Source organism: Schistocerca americana, chromosome 8 (genome assembly GCF_021461395.2).
Source record: "Schistocerca americana isolate TAMUIC-IGC-003095 chromosome 8, iqSchAmer2.1, whole genome shotgun sequence".
NCBI lineage: Eukaryota > Metazoa > Arthropoda > Insecta > Orthoptera > Acrididae > Schistocerca > Schistocerca americana.
The window spans coordinates 303,475,081-303,491,443 of NC_060126.1; positions in this window are offsets into that span (position 1 = coordinate 303,475,081).

The window sequence follows — 16,363 nt, forward strand, 5'->3', positions numbered from 1 at the left end:
TTATAATTGGAAAGAAGTAATACCAAATGTGGCTTTGAGCACGGATGTTGTGAGGGCCTGGAAACAAACATTGCTGCCTGACAGGTACGATTATATTTGACTATGAAATATGTAACATCGAATCTGTTGATTTAAGAAAACCCGTCAAAAGAGTAGAGAAAATTTCCAAAACCATAGGTAAGGAGTAGATCGAAATGGAAAGCCAAGAAAGGGTCTAAAAATGTCCCATTGCTACATATCCTAAGTAAAACCCTAGTTATAATAGATGTTGTATCTTTGCGTTGTTCCGAATCTGAATGTTGCAACATTTGTATAAGAATTAATTTGATGATATTTGAGGTGGTGACTATTGTTTTCTCTTTCTAAGAGGACGACTGTAGTGAGTTCATCAGAGAAATCGAATTACCGTTCGAGCAGGAGGACAAATGACAAAATAGTGACGTAAGAAAGACTTCGTAGAGAAACAGATGACAGAGTAATCCCAAGAAACTGACGATAGTGAACAAAATGTAGCTGCGTTCTTTCAGGATCATATAAACAATCCATGTACAACTTTTATTGTGCTACTGCTACTCTGTGTATGGCCCTTTAATGTATTTCTGCGGGGAGCTGTCAGGACCGGGACTATTTTAGTTAAAAGTGAGAAAATAAGTAGGGCTGTTCCACTGGGGCTTCTTCGAAGACGCCAATGGGTGTGCGGAGCACGAGAAACAAGAACGGAGCAAAGCCGAGTAATTTTTAACGAGAACGCCTTCCGAAGCAAATTTTTAGGATAGTGGGTCTCAGGAACCCACAGAAATGGCGTCCGTCTAAATGGGGGCAGGTTAAAACACAGAAAGGTAGTTGCAGAAACGATCGGTGTTGTAAATGTGAATTGTCATAACTGTGTTGGGAAAGAACCAGAGTTCCAAGCCCTAATAGAAAGGACTGAAGCTCAAATAGTTATAAGTTCGAAAAGCTGGATAAAGCCGGACATAAGTTTAGCAGAAATTATTTCAAATGATTTAACAGTGATCAGAAGGGATATATTAAATATTCTTGTGATGGCGTAATTATTGACGTCAGAAGTTGTTTACCTTGCAGTAAAATTGAACTAGATGTTTCCTGCGAAGTAGTATGTTGGACTAAACTATTAATTGGATCGTTTTACCGACCACCCGACTCAGAACATATATTGCTGAACAATTCAATGAAAACTTGAGTCTCATTTCAATAGGTACACCAGTCATGCAATTGTAGTCGGAGGTGACTTAAATCTACCATCGATATGCTGGAAAAATTATACATATAAAGCCGGTGACAGGCATACAACGTCATCCGAAATTGTATTGAAATTTATTTTCAACATGTAGTTCATGAGCCAACTCGATGCATAAATGGTTGCGAAAGCATACTTGACCTCTTAGAAGCAAATAATCCCGTACCAATTGGGAGTATAATGACGAATACAGGGATTAGCGACCACAAAGCGGTTTCTGCTAGGCTGAATACCGTAACACCCACAACCATCAAAAGGAAATGCAAAGTACATTTGTTTATAAAAGCTAAAAAAAATGCTCTTCATGCCTCTTTGAGAGGCAGTCTCCACTCCTTCCGATCTGATCATGTTAGCGTAAAAAAGATGTGGATTGATTTCAAAGAGATAGTATCGAAGGCTGTTGAGACATATGTACCTCATAAAATAATAAGTGATGGTGGGGGACCTCCATGGTACACAAAACGGGTGAGATCGCTGTAGCTGGAGCAATGAAAACAGCACTCCAAATTTAAAAGAACGCAAAATCATCAAGATTGGCAATGTTTTGCAGAACTTCAAAATATAGCCTGTACTTCAGTGCGAGATGCTTTTAATAATTTCCACAACGAAACTCTGCCTCGGGATCTGGCAGAAAACCCAAAGATATTCTGGTCACACATAAAGCACATCAGTGGCATGACGCAGTCAATACCTTCACTGCGCAATAACAACGGTGAAGCCACTAATGGCAGTACCACTAAAGGAGACTTATTAAACACTGCTTTCTGAAACTCCTGCACCAAATAAGATGAAGTAAACATTCCTCAATTCCAATAAAGAACATCTACGAAAATGTGAAACGTAGGAGTGGATAACCCCGGTGTAGTAAAGCAGCTTATATCACTTAATAAAGGTAAGCCTCCGGTCCAGATTGTATACCAGTCAGGTTCCTTTCAGATTACGCTGATACAATAGCTCCATATATAGCAGTTATATACATCTGCTCGCTCACAGAAAGTTTCGTACCTAAAGACTGGAAAATTGTTCAAGTCACACCAATACCCAAAATGGAAATAGGAGCAATCCGCTGAATTACAGGCCCATATAACTAACGTCAATTTGCAAGAGGGTTTAGGAACATATACTGTATTCGAACATTGTGAAGTACCTCGAAGAAAACGATTTGTTGACATATAGAACGAATTCAGGAAACATAGTTCTTGTGAAACACAACAAGCTCTTTATACTGAGAAAGTGGTGAGTGCTATTGACAGGGGATGTCAAGTTGGTTCCATATTTTTAGGTTTCCAGATCGCTTTCTCCACCGTTCCTCACAAGCGTCTTCTAACCAAACTGTGTGCCTATGGAATATCGCCTCAGTTGTGCGACTGGATTCGTGATTTCCTGTCAGAAACATCACAGTTCGTAGTAGTACACGGAAAATCATCGAGTAAAACAGAATATATATCCGGCGTTCCCCAAGGAAGTGCTATAGCCCTCAGTTATTCCCGATCTATATTAACTACAGAGGAGACAATCTGAGTAGCGCTATAAGCTTGTTTGCAGATGATGGTGTCATTTACCCTCTCGTAAAGTCATCAGATGACCAAAACGAATTCCAAAGTGATTTAGATAAGTTATCCGTATGGTGCCAAAAGTGGCAATTGACCCAGAATAAAGAAAAGTGTGAAGTTATTCAAATGAGTACTACAAGAAATCCGCTGCATTTCGATTACGCGATAAGTCACACATATCTCAAGGCTGTAAATAGGGGGAGATAATGCCACAGACATTATAAGCGAAATGGAGTGGAAATAATTAAAACGAAAGTGTTTTTCGTTGGGACGGGATCTTCGCAAAACATTTGAGTCACCCGATTTCTCCTCCGATTGCGAAAACATTCTGTTGGCACCCACCTAAATAGGAGAAATTTCATCACGATGTAAAAAGAGAAATCAGGGGTCGCACAGAAAAATTTAAGTGATTATATTATCCGCGCGCCGTTCGATAGTGGAACGGTAGGAACTTCTTAAAGGTGGTTCATTGAACCCTCTGACAGACACTTTATTGTGACTAGTAGAGTAATCACGTAGATGTAGATGTAGATACATCCTCCCAGAAGTGATCTGCTTGCCTGTCATGGGTACAGCACATGGATGAAACTTATCAACCCATCAGATGAGTCGAGGTTAGAGAAAAAAACTCATGACAGGAAAAAGCCATGTTCTAATTGTGGTTACTAGATGCGTAGATGCAGTGATCGAGAAAAATAACGAAGAGGCTCATGGACAACTATATTCGAGTGGAAAAACAGTCACTCTGAAAACCTATAAAGGGTGAGCTATGGGCCGTAGTTTCCGGTCATAGAGTCAGCTGAATCTGTAGTGGACGTCTTTTTCCAATCACCTTCTCACTCCAAGTACCAAGACACGGCTACCTGTCAGGATTTCTCGAGTGCTGGCCAGGCAGAGACCGGAAAAGAAAAACAGTTAATTTACAAGCACATGTTCTCGACATCCATTACGAGAAACATATTAATCGATCTTTTCAACTGTTCGACTGTGCCCCCTGTGCGTGGTAACGGCTGAGTCGTTTACCTGCGTTTACCTGCGTTTACCCGTTATTGCGCTACATCACAGTTTGTATTTGCTAATAATAATTCCTGTACTCCCTTTGTATAACTAAAGATTTAGTGATTACTTTTTCTTCCAAATTCTTTGTCTCCTGTAATTTGTGAACCAATAAATTAGCCGATAACACTGATAAGTAGTTGTGTTTCATATCATTTTCAGTCTGTATTGAAATTTCATAATGGTAAATTAACCGATCAAAAGCTGTTTCGGGAAGCGAGTGTACTTGATTTAAACGCAGACTTCTACAGCAGTGGGATTTTTCTGTCACAGAGAAGAAAAGGCTGCTTGCGGGAGAGATACAGGATACCAGTGTGTGCTCTGGAATGCCCACCTCTGTGTGCATATTCCAGATGCGAAGGGTGGAAACTCATAATCGGAAGACACACGACTTTAGGAAAGCTTTTTTACAAAAAAGACTTCATATTTTAGGTAATTCTATGGTCGCCTTTGTGTCGCGTATGTGTGTTGTGCTCTGAGTTAATAGCTTCTGAGACGTATAGTTTGCTCAGGAGTCTGTGTAGCTATAGCAGTGTTCATATCTCGGATACAAGTTAATGATGCTGCAGAATTTGTGTGTGGATGAAAGTTACTCACGATTTTCTCTGCAGTCGATAATTCGTGAAAACCTCTAGGACCTTCGTGGAGTCTGTAAAAGAGCTTCCCAGTACCATGCAGGACAGGGGGGCGAAAAACATAATGTCAGTGGTTAGTGTAACATTCACGTGATAAATTTTTGGCTACAGTGCGACGAGAGGAAATTATGCCTCTAACAGTTACAAACATTATCTACTCGACGTATCAAAAAACAGTGAAAATTTTTAAATATTAATTATTTACATAATATTCTATGATATAATTGGACATATCGATGTGTACAATACAAAGACAATGATATTTGTAAATTCCTTTTATGATCTGCGTTTGTCTTCCTTTGTTTGTACCTTTTGTTGGATGGCTTTTGTAGGTTCAGCACGCAAGACGCATATCAAACTGAGGTCTGTTAAGAAAGTGTAATTATTTGTTAATTATTACTTGAAAATAGAGTTCATTATAATTATGAACATGAGTGAATAATTATTTGTAACTGTAATTCCTCTCTCAGTAAGCATTATCTGTGTTAATTATTTCTTTCTGCTGAAAGGAGCGCAGCCATTGATGATAGCGATTTGTATCGCGATTTTGTCTGTGTTTTCCTTTGAAACAAATCGAATGTTTCCTTGATGAAGTCTAAATAGTGCACAATACGAAAATAGATTTTATAGCGTTCAATAAGCATCTTCAATATTTACTTATTTGCTCTAACAATAGAAAGTCTCTATCAATTGCCTGCCGCCATCTCAACAATTATCTCAGCGGCAAATACAAATTTAAATCACGCATCTCTTTAGACATAAATGCCGAACGTAATACAAATGTGTAAAAATAAATGTGCACTGGTGGTTCCGAACTCATTTTATATGAAAATGATTCGAATCAGATTTTTTCTTTAAAAACAGTGCTCATTGCACGATCCTTATAAGATATTTTTCTAGCTGATGTATGGAGCCGAAATTAATTACGCACGAGTTGCGACGAATATTGGTTCAGGTAACATACGTCAGTGTTATGCGCGGCTGATATTCGGTGGTTTTAATGATCATTTTGCTGAAGATAACTGTTTCCATCGTAATCCATAGTTGTATTGAATCTGTTGTATGAACTGTGATTTAGTGACACACAACTTACAGACAACACTTTAACACGACGTTAACTTGGAGATCTTTAGCAACTTGATCAAATCTTTAGCCGGAAGAAAAATTATTTAGTAATTACCCAATGAAATAAAATAAGATTGTCATTTCCATTTACAAATTAGTTAAATACCAAACCACTGAATAACACAGCGAACGCCACGTTAGTGAGGCTGATTAGTACAATACTTTTTAGTGTGTGGTCTTAAAAACAAGTCTGTGGCCCATTTACCTTCCGTGTGAGTCACTCTGTTACGTGGGACTCACTCTGTTACGATGGAAACGCAATAGATAACTGGAGGTAGTGTTTTAAGTAAACAGCGAGGTTTGTGAAAATTTTTAGAATGCATATGGCTTTCTTGGCAACTAAAGGGTTTATATTATTATTTGAAAAGAATTTCTTTAAGTACTACCTTGAGGACTGTGCATTTCCTTGTTTTGCGGACATTAAAAAAACCTGTTAAATGCTGACCGATGATATAATTCGCATCGAGGTTAATGATATGATCTCATGTTCTTCCTAGTGTTTTCAAATAGAGGAGAAGATTAATTAACCGGCTCTTGTATGAAGGCGAGATATATAACCTTACCTACAAATCAATAACGAAGCTTACCAATAAAGTGAGTATCTCCCCATTAACATAATACTTATTACTGAGCTTGTAACAAAAAAAAAAAAAAAAAAAAAAAAAAAAAAACAGTTAAGCACTTCGACGGTATTTATACGTTTAGCCTTTATTAAACGAAGAAATACTTTCAAATCCGGTGTTTAGAGTAAACTGGGCTTTTTAAATTATTTTTTTTGGTCATCAGTCTACTGACTGGTTTGATGCGGCCCGCCACGAATTCCTTTCCTGCGCTAACCTTACAGTGTAACGTATGTTTTGGAAAGCACGAAGGCAAGCAGCTGAAAGTGTCGCCGTGTGCAGGAGGGCGTTATCTAGCTAAGATGTAAGCCCATAATGCCTTGCCATAAAGGGCAATAAAACGGGCTTAGAACATGCTGTAAAGTTGCGTGGATGACACTCAAAGGGGTCCTGCTATGATATGATATGGCACATCCATCCATGCGTGTCTGCAAGTACGTCTCCACTGGTCATCGGGGCTCAGTTTGAAGCGGGACTCATCACTGTAAACACCTCTACTCCAGTTAGTGAGATTACTAGTCGAATATGCCCGGCACCACTGATAATGGACCTGTTGTTGTACAGAGGTCAGCGGATGACGGTTCAAGGGTCGCCTCCACAGCAGGCGACTGGATCATGTACGAAACATAGCTGTAAGGTAACAAAAGTGATGGGATAACGACATGCACACATGCAGGTGTCGGCAGTATCGGGTACACAAGGCGTAAAGCGGCAGTGCGTTGGCGGAGCTTTCATTTGTGATCCGGTGGTTAGTGACAATCATTCTTTGCGCGCACTATTTGCGAGTGGAACATGGTTGTGGGGATCAGATAGTTGTACCAAAAGTACGGTCCGCCACTCACCATTAGGTGGCTTGCGGAGTATGATGTAGATGTAGATGTGATTCATGTACAATAGTTTACCAAGTTAATTATGGCCTCAACAAGGTAATTAGCATACTTTGAACGCGGAAAGGCATTTGGAGCGAGACGATTGGGTAAGTACATTCTGGAGATCGTTTGGGAATTCAGAGTGTGCCGAGAATATGACGTTTCAGGCGGAGAATGCAGTGGTTGATGGCCTTCACTTAACGACCGACAGCAACTGAGTTAGATTAGTCAGTACTAACAGGCAATAACAATACGTGAAATAGCCGTAGTAATCAGTGTGAAACGTACGACTAACGTATCTGTTACGGCTGTGCTGCGAAAGATGTCGTTAACGGGCTATGGCAGCAGACGACCGACCTGAGTGCCTTTGCTAACAGCATGACATCACTTGCAGTGCCTCTCCTGAGCCGATGACCATATCGGGTGGACCCTAAACGGCAGGGAAACGGTGGTCATGTCATGTCAGACGAGTGCCTATTTCAGTTCGTAAGAGCTCATGCTAGTTTTTGAGTGTGTCACACACCCCACTTATCCACAAAACCAAGTTTTCAACAAGACACAGTGTAAGTTGGTAGTGGTTCTATAATGGTGAGAGCTCTGTTTCGATTCAATGGACTGGGTAGTCTAGTTCATCTGAACCTCTCATTGACTGGCGATGGTGAGAGATTGCAGGGTACAGTCAGTTCTGATACGGTGTTGTGTTCCTAGGGAAGTTGATCTTTATTACATGGTTGCTATAGTTGGAAATTATCTGACTTCATTCATATCATGAAATGGTTGGCAGTAGTTACGCTCTTGCTTGTGTGCTCTACTGAAGGAATTGCGGTAAACTTTGCCTGCATCTAAAGGAAGAGGGTGCCGATTTAAACGACTGCAGTGAAAGCGTACGGTGGCTCAGAGCCGAGGGGACGTTTTTTCTGCAGGGTGAAAACGTGCTGCTAATCAGTCTCATTGTGCAGACTCGTTGGATGGCGCCAGTCTGCCGGCGGCCGCGTTCACATCGGCCAACTAGCTATGGGCAGAGCATTGATGATCAGCAAATAAATCAGAGGATGGGCCCTTGTTAGGCAGGAAGGCAATGAGACGACTGTGCGTTTCTGCGAATTTCCATGACCAGGGGCGCCCATACGTTACGACTCTACTTTAAGACATATTTGTAAAGGCACAAGGGTTTAGCGAGTTTATGGCCATTCTTTGGAAAGTTCGAGATGGACGCTACAGGGTACATAGCAATCTTTGTATGTAAGACTGTGGTTCCATCGAGTTCATGCTTTTAGCAAACGTCACAGCGTAAACGTGGGAGAAAGAGGCCTATAATCCGAGTCTGTTTCTCCTTTTCTCCCAATTAATTCTTAAAGTCACTAATTGGTCAAATCTGTGTATGCAGAGAAAGGGAGAGCCTGTGCCAGTTTTCATCTGAACTGTCAGACGTACTGCTTTTAGCATCAAGCACACAACGAGTGGTGCGTGGGTGGACTTATTTGTTTTGAGTCATCCGTCTAAACATTTGACATATTCCGTCATTCATAGTTGTGGCATGGAGTCAAATTGGTTTGGCACAACAGCAAACTGGTCCACCTGCACACTAGAACCCACCGGGGTTTGAGAGGCTACGAATTAGCCAAACGCGAGACCGCCTACTTGCATCTTTCGGACGCGCGACATTAATAACAGTTTACTGCCGTCCATGACTCGGGTCGCCGAGCGCATCGCGGGGTGCCGGCCTGTCGAGCAGGAGGGTAAAGTGTTCGTTGCTATGGCGTAGGGCTCCAATATATTCTTCTCAGCACCATGCTTGACTGTAGCGTAGTTTTTGGGCCATACCGCGGATTCACATGTATGAAGTCAGGTAAAGCGTTTAGTGTTCTGGTTTGTGTCGTGTGTTGATCCCCAGGTGATCACTTTGTTCACCTTAGGCCGCATATCTTTGATAGCGTTTGTCCAAATAAAAAATGTGTGTGTCGTTTCTTTAGTCATTTTTTGTCTTGTGATGTTAAGAATGAATAAATCTATTCTTATTTAGATCACAACTGCTCCGAGTGATATGATTCAACATTACCTTTGCCATATTTTTACTATAGTCATGATTGAAATTGAAAGTTGGATGTTTGCAATGGTTATATTCGGCTAACAGAAGACCATTTGCAGTCATTCAGTCGTGGAATCATTATGGATGACAATGCGCCATGTGCCATTGTTCTAGTTTGGTATGAAGAACATTCTACGAATAGATTGGTCACCTAGATCGTCCCACACGATTACAGTCAGGCGCTTATGGGACATAATCAAGGGCTCACTTCGAGCACAAAATCCAGCACTCGCAACGTTTTTGCAGTTGTGCACGGCTATATACGTAGTATGGGTCAATTTTACTGCATGAGACTTCCAACGACTTTTTGAATCCATGCTAAAACGAGTTACTGCACTTCACTGGGCAACAGGACATCCGGCACGATATCCCATGACTTTTTCCGCCTCAGTGACAGCGCGTGACCTCTCATGTGAGATGTCTGGTTGACCAAAAACTTGTGGAGGTCAAGGACGTGGTGGCTTCTGTGACAGGGACACAAATAACGAGATTCTTAGGGTAGTGTTTGATACATCTCTAAACTGAACGTGATTCCCAGCAAGTCCGGCGTAATATCCAACACAAGTCGGTGAGATAGGTCAAGTCCGATGTCCGCAGTAGTAACAAAGGCTGAATGACAACGCTTAGACTAGACAGAGAGAGCGGAACAACAGAAAGACTAGACTAGACTACTCTAGAGAGCGGTGGGTCGTCTATTAAGTCGGTTTCGTGGCGGTACTAGCGGCGTGGGCTGAGGAGGTCTTGTCTCTAAGCCGACCGTAGATTTGCAGCGTAGTCACATGGGCTACCGCCAAATTATACATGTGGACTCAGGTGGCGTAGTATTGACAGCACACGACGTCACACGAGGTAAAAAGTGTGCTTGCACCCTGGGGAGTTGGTGATGTAGACAGAGGTTATGTTAGTCACGTAACTTGTTTAGACGAAATCATTAACAGGGCAGCGAAGCACTGACGTGCTCATATTGGGGACAAGTTGGATGTAACACACATTCGTTCATGGTCAGTTCTAATCATCTAGCATTACAACTACTGGTGCCGGTATGGATTGCATCATAATAGGGCAGTTTCGTTCTAATAACTCATTGCGTAATGTACGTCTTCTTTGATGTGGCGACAGCATTTCTGTCCAGCTGAGCTGCCGCTGCGAAATTTCACTCTTCATTTTTACCATCTACTGATACATGGTATTTGGATACCGTCAAGATGAAACGAAATCAGTAGTTTGTGTAACATGAAAGTTAATAATTTCTGGTCAGTTACAAAAAATACCTGCGACGTCAACACACGTACTCTAAGTCGTAGTTTTTGGAACACTGAAGAAAGATCGATATTCATATGCCTGATATTCATTGACGCATTGTCAGCGTGTTTTCAGAAAATTCGTTCTTGTGAAACGCAACCAGCTCTTCATTCGCAAGTAATAATGAGTGCTGTCGACGAGGGATCTCAAATTGATTCCATATTTCTAGGCTTCCAGAAGGCTTTTAACACTGTTCCTCATAAAAGACTTATAATCAATTGCTTGTCTATGATGCATCACCTCAGTTACGTGACTAGACTCGTGCGCTCCTATCAAATGGGTCACAGTTCGTAGTAATCTACAGAAAATCATCGAGTAAAATAGAACTATTTCAATTCAATCTCGTACTTATTCTTCAGTAACGATTGTGGTAACTCTATGAAGAAAAACACGTCCGGTTTCTATAAAACAGAACTATTATCTGGCTTTCCCAAAATAAGAGTTATAGTCTTCTGCCCTCCCTAACCTATGTAAACATTTTAGGAGGCAATCTTGGTAGCCCTGTTAGACTGTTTGTAGAAGAAGCTATCGTTTGCCCTCTAGTGAAGTCTTTAGAATATCCAAACCATTTCCAAAACCGACACAACATCTACATCTACATCTACATTGATACTCCGCAAGTCACCCAACGGTGTGTGGCGGAGGGCACTTTACGTGCCACTGTCATTACCTCCCTTTCCTGTTCCAGTCGCGTATGGTTCGCGGGAAGAACGACTGTCTGAAAGCCTCCGTGCGCGCTCTAATCTCTCTAATTTTACATTCGTGATCTCCTCGAGAGGTATAAGTAGGGGGAAGCAATATATTCGATACCTCATCCAGAAACGCACCCTCTCGAAACCTGGCGAGCAAGTTACACCGCGATGCAGAGCGCCTCTCTTGCAGAGTCTGCCACTTCAGTTTATTAAACATCTCCGTAACGCTATCACGGTTACCAAATAACCCGGTAACGAAACGTGCCGCTCTTCTTTGGATCTTCTCTATCTCTTCCGTCAACCCGACCTGGTACGGATCCCACACTGATGAGCAATACTCAAGTATAGGTCGAACGAGTGTTTTGTAAGCCACCTCCTTTGTTGTAGGACTACATTTTCTAAGCACTCTCCCATTGAATCTCAACCTGGTACCCGCCTTACCAACAATTAATTTTATATGATCATTCCACTTCAAATCGTTCCGCACGCATACTCCCAGATATTTTACAGACGTAACTGCTACCAGTGTTTGTTCCGCTATCATATAATCATACAATAAAGGATCCTTCTTTCTATGTATTCGCAATACATTACATTTGTCTATGTTAAGGGTCAGTTGCCACTCCCTGCATCAAGTGCCTATCCGCTGCAGATCTTCCTGCAATTCGCTACAATTTTCTAATGCTGCAACTTCTCTGTATACTACAGCATCATCCGCGAAAAGCCGCATGGAACTTCCGACACTATCTACTAAGTCATTTATATATATTGTGAAAAGCAATGGTCCCATAACACTCCCCTGTGGCACGCCAGAGGTTACTTTAACGTCTGTAGACGTCTCTCCATTGATAACAACATGCTGTGTTCTGTTTGCTAAAAACTCTTCAATCCAGCCACACAGCTGGTCTGATATTCCGTAGGCTCTTACTTTGTTTATCAGGCGACAGTGCGGAACTGTATCGAACGCCTTCCGGAAGTCAAGAAAAATAGCATCTACCTGGGAGCCTGTATCTAATATTTTCTGGGTCTCATGAACAAATAAGGCGAATTGGGTCTCACACGATCGCTGTTTCCGGAATCCTTGTTGATTCCTACATAGTAGATTCTGGGTTTCCAGAAATGACATGATGCGCGAGCAAAAAACATGTTCTAAAATTCTACAAGAGATCGACGTAAGAGATATAGGTCTATAGTTTTGCGCATCTGCTCGACGACCCTTCTTGAAGACTGGGACTATCTGTGCTCTTTTCCTTTCATTTGGAACCCTCCGTTCCTCTGGAGACTTGCGGTACACGGCTGTTAGAAGGGGGCCAAGTTCTTTCGCGTACTCTGTGTAGAATCGAATTGGTATCCCGTCAGCTCCAGTGGACTTTCCTCTATTGAGTGATTCCAGTTGCTTTTCTATTCCTTGGACACTTATTTCGATGTCAGCCATTTTTTCGTTTGTGCGAGGATTTAGAGAAGGAACTGCAGTGCGGTCTTCCTCTGTGAAACAGCTTTGGAAAAAGGTGTTTAGTATTTCAGCTTTACGCGTGTCATCCTCTGTTTCAATGCCATCATCATCCCGTAGTGTCTGCATATGCTGTTTCGAGCCACTTACTGATTTAACGTAAGACCAGAACTTCCTAGGATTTTCTGTCAAGTCGGTACATAGAACTTTACTTTCGAATTCAATGAACGCTTCACGCATAGCCCTCCTTACGCCAACTTTGACATCGTTTAGCTTCCGTTTGTCTGAGAGGTTTTGGCTGCGTTTAAACTTGGAGTGGAGCTCTCTTTGCTTTCGCAGTAGTTTCCTAACTTTGTTGTTGTACCACGGTGGGTTTTTCCCGTCCCTCACAGTTTTACTCGGCACGTACCTGTCTAAAACGCATTTTACGATTGCCTTGAACTTTTTCCATAAACACTCAACATTGTCAGTGTCGGAACACAAATTTTCGTTTTGATCTGTTAGGTAGTCTGAAATCTGCCTTCTATTACTCTTGCTAAACAGATAAACCTTCCTCCCTTTTTTTATATTCCTATTAACTTCCATATTCAGGGATGCTGCAACGGCCTTATGATCACTGATTCCCTGTTCTGTACATACAGAGTCGGAAAGTTCGGGTCTGTTTGTTATCAGTAGGTCCAAGGTGTTATCTCCACGAGTCGGTTCTCTGTTTAATTGCTCGAGGTAATTTTCGGATAGTGCACTCAGTATAATGTCACTCGATGCTCCGTCCCTACCACCCGTCCTAAACATCTCAGTGTCCCAGTCTATATCTGGTAAATTGAAATCTCCACCTAAGACTATAACATGCTGAGAAAATTTATGTGAAATGTATTCCAAATTTTCTCTCAGTTGTTCTGCCACTAATGCTGCTGAGTCTGGAGGTCGGTAAAAGGAGCCAATTATTAACCTAGTTCGGTTGTTTAGTGTAACCTCCAACCATATTAATTCACAGGAGTTATCCACTTCTACTTCACTACAGGATAAACTACTACTAACTGTATCTGCCTTGTGCGAAAAGTGACAATGGTCTCAGAATAGATAAACTATAAGGTCACCCAAATGAGTAAGAAAAGAAAGCCATTAAATTTTGGTTACACATGAAATTACACAAATTTAAAAGCTTCCAGTTGAACTAAGTATCTGTGAATTACTGTTAAGGACAATTTAAATTGGAAAGACCAGATAGGTAATGTTATGGGGAAGACACCACATGGACTGTACTTCACCAAGACTTAGAAGGTACACAATTTCTACTAAAGAGACTGCTTACAGTACCCTTATACGTCCTTTGCAAGTCATTAAACGAATGGCGATTTCACTGCGACAGGATCTTCTCACGAAATTTCAGTCACCAATATTTTCCCTTAATGTGAAATTATTTTAGAGTCGCCTACCTACATAGGGAGAAATGACCATCTTAATAAAGTAAGAGAAATCAGAGTAGCTACAGAAGTATGTGTATGTAATAGTCTATTTTTCTCATGCGCTGGACCAATTTATTGTGCATCAAATACTTTGCCGAACTCAAGCAGTGTCGTTATGGTAGCCACACGTTTGTCAGTGGCATATCTCAGGTCATCAGTTGGTACCGGGTGCTTACTTAAATCCGACTGATATATGCGGTATAAGTTGTACAAGTTTATCAGCTATGATGTGATATACAGCTATTGATTTTTTCTGATTTTTACCAAAGCTACAGAAATCCTTTAACAGGACGCAGGGCTCGTATTGTTATACTGAATTGAATGTTTTTTGTATGGAGCCATGAAACAGAAGCTCAAAAATTTAGCAACTTTCTTGGAAGCACTGTTTATTTGTAGCCTTTGTATTTCTACAGGGTGATTCACGAGGATATGCTAATATTTTCCTATGTTATTCTATAAGTAAAACTAAAGAAAACAGTGCAGATAAACACACATCCGAAAATGTTTAGTTACGGCGTTGTGGCTAGTAAAATATTTTGTCGGGAATTTAGCAACGTCGCTAATTTGAAGCCATGACTGTACGAGGTTAAAGCAAAGCGTGATTTCCATTCATTTTGTTTTTATTGATCAAGTGGATCTAATAAAACATGTACCAGACGTGTATCTGCAGTAGTTTTCCATAACGTCCAGAGAAGTAAAGACGTAATTTCGTGAAATTTTAATTTATTAACTACTTGGCCTAATTCGTTGTTTAAATTCCAGACTATGCACAACGTTTTCAACAGAAGTAGTGGAGAACTTAATTTAAAAAAAAACGGGGTAATAACGTTAAATGAAACTGTGTGAATATGTCTGATAATCTACTTTCATCAATACAATAGCACCTATGAATTCATGTTGGATGATCTGGAAAACTACTGCACGTCTGGGACATGTTTTATTAGATTCAGGAGACCAATAACAACAACAAATATCTGAAATCGTGCCTTACTTTAATCTAAAAAAGGTTTTGCTATGGTTTCACATTAACGAACTTGCTAAATTACACGGAAAAGCTACTATTAGCCGTAAATTAACATTTGCGGACCTATCTTCATTTGAACTTTTTTCTTTACTTGTACTTGCAGAGTAACATATTAAAATATTTGCATATCTTTGTGAACCATGCTGTAGGCAGTCCGCTTTGGACTGTCACGATCGATATATCTAACGTTCCTCCAAGTTGTGTGACTAAATTTGTGCTGTGTGGAGTAGACAATGGATATTAAATTATGCCCTCAGAGTTCTGTTGCTTAAATATTACCATATCTTTTACACTGTCAAACTTTCGCTGCAGCTACCTCTGTAACAAACTTCCTGGCAGATTAAATCTGTGTGCCTGACCGAGACTCGATCGGGACCTCTGCCTTTCTCGGGCAAGTGCTCTACCATCTGAGTTACCCAACCACGACTCACGCCCCGTCCTCACGGATTTACTTCTGCCAGTACCTCGTCTCCTACTTTCTAAACTTTACGAAAGCTCTTTTGCGAACCTTGTAGAACTAGCAGTCCTGAAAGAAAGGACATTGCGGAGACATGGATTAGCCACGGCCTGGGGGATGTTTCCAGAATGAGATTTTCACTCTGCAAGGTTCGCAGGAGAGCTTCTGTAAAGTTTGGAAAGTAGGAGACGAGGTACTGGCAGAAGTAAAGCTGTGAGGACGGGGCATGAGCAGTGCTTGGATAGCTCAGCTGGTCGAGCACTTGCCCGCGAAAGGCAAAGGTCCCGATTTCGTGTCTCGGTCTGGCACACAGTTTTAATCTGTCAGGAAGTTTCATATCAGCACGCACTCCGCTGCAGAGTGAAATTCTCATTCTACATCTGTAAGTGTTTATTGTATGCAGTGAGATGCGTGGGGTGTAGCAGCAACAATCTCAAAATGTTGCGACTACACAATCTTCTTAGCTATATTATGGAGAGAGTTTCTCCTAGTAAGTTTCTGTTTACGCCTCGAATTAAGTTAAATTACTCTTATAGACACAGAAGTGAATGTAATTCCCATTGAATGGATGACAGTTTGGTAAATTATTACAGATTCTGGAACTGTTTTCTCACAACTCAGAGGTCAGTTGACCATAGTAAATACAGGAAAAGCATCGAGATATAGTACTGTGAGACTTTTGATGTGTAAAGTGAACATTTAGTAACTCTTTAGGTCTCTCATCTAAATAAGTTCAATTTTCTGTTGTGAATGATGAATGTACTGGT